Source organism: Apium graveolens, chromosome 9 (assembly GCF_009905375.1).
Source record: "Apium graveolens cultivar Ventura chromosome 9, ASM990537v1, whole genome shotgun sequence".
Lineage (NCBI taxonomy): Eukaryota > Viridiplantae > Streptophyta > Magnoliopsida > Apiales > Apiaceae > Apium > Apium graveolens.
This window is the reverse complement of record NC_133655.1, coordinates 73,539,140-73,540,722: the sequence shown is the minus strand read 5'-3', so window position 1 is coordinate 73,540,722 and position 1,583 is coordinate 73,539,140. Positions and strand designations below refer to the sequence as shown.

At 44.5% G+C, this 1,583-nt stretch overlaps 1 non-coding gene across 1 annotated transcript; it reads right to left on the bottom strand.

The window, feature by feature from the left end:
• Positions 1-572: 572 nt before the first annotated feature.
• Positions 573-679, bottom strand: LOC141687994 (small nucleolar RNA R71). The gene has a single exon (XR_012561465.1). It is a non-coding gene; the product is annotated as a small nucleolar RNA R71 (small nucleolar RNA).
• Between the last annotated feature and the right edge of the window lie 904 nt (positions 680-1,583).

The window sequence follows — 1,583 nt, the reverse complement described above, 5'->3', positions numbered from 1 at the left end:
GTTAATTACTCTTTTCGGTTGTGTTTCAGGTACTTTAGCAAGCGTTTATGCAAACTCGTTCTCGTGCTCGCAAGAGGACCTTAGATACAGCTGAGGAGAAAGACGAAGTTCTTGATACTCCGGAGAAGTTAGATTTTGAGGATTCGGATTCAGGAACTGAGCAGAAAGAACCAGTAAACATGGGAGATCGTATTGTTCAAGCTGATCCAGCTCTTATGGATTTTTCTCGGCCTAAAATTGATGACATTCAGTCAAGCATCCTTCATCCGGCTATTCAAGCTAACACCTTTGAAATCAAGCCGGGCACTATTCAGATGGTGCAGAATTCTGTTTCTTTTGGAGGAGCGGCAACTGAAGACCCCAACATGCACATAAGGAATTTTGTCGAGATCTGCAACACTTTTAAGTATAATGGCGTGACTGATGAGGTTATCAAGTTGAGGCTTTTCCCATTCTCACTGAGGGATAAAGCTAAAGACTGGTTACATTCTGAACCAGCTGGGTCCATCACTACGTGGCAAGATCTTGCGCAAAAGTTTCTGGTGAAGTTTTATCCAATGGCAAAGACTGCTGCTATGAGGAGTGCTTTTACTCAGTTTGCGCAGCAACCTACAGAATCTATATGCGAGGCTTGGGAACGCTACAAGGAAATGTTGAGAAAATGTCCACATCATGGAATACCGGATTGGATGGTAATCACTGGTTTTTATAATGGTTTGGGGGCCCAATCTCGGCCCATGCTCGATGCAGCAGCTGGAGGCGCCTTATGGGCTAAAAGCTATACTGAGGCGTATAATCTTATCGAGACGATGGCTGCAAATGAGAATCAAAACCCAACTCAGAGGATGACGTCAGGCAAGGTAGCAGGTATTCTGGAAGTTGATGCAGCCACCGCTATTGCAGCCCAGCTCCAAGCACTATCAATGAAGGTTGATTCTTTGGCTACGTATGGAGTTAATCAAATAGCTATGGTTTGTGAGCTTTGTGCAGGTTCTCATGCTACGGATCAGTGTTCTCTTGTCAACGAATCTGTTCAGTATGTGAATAATTATCAGCGACAACAGCAGCCTGTGCCAGCGACCTATCATCCTAACAACAGAAATCATCCAAATTTCAGCTGGTGGAATAATCAGAATGCTATTCAGCCAACATATCAGCAAGGAGTAAGTAAACAGTTTAACCCACCTGGATTCCAGCAACCACAGCAGTATGCTACAAGGCAATCATATCCTCAACAGGGAAGTGCAGCTGCACCTACTAGTGCTGATTTTGAGGAACTTAAGCTGTTGTGCAAGAGTCAGGCAGTTTCTATCAAGACCTTGGAAAATCAAATCGGTCAATTAGCCAATGCAGTGCTCAATCGTCAACCTGGCACTCTTCCCAGTGACACGGAAGTACCAGGCAGGAAGGAAGCTAAAGAGCAAGTCAAGGCTATTACCTTAAGGTCTGGAAAAGTAGCTGATGCTGAAAAGGCAAAAGAAGTCGAAGCTGAAGTTAGAGATGAAGAATCTAAGCAAAAGGAGAAAGTGGCGGAACCAAAGAAGACTACTGTTGAACACACTCTGCCTGAGGCTAATACAGGG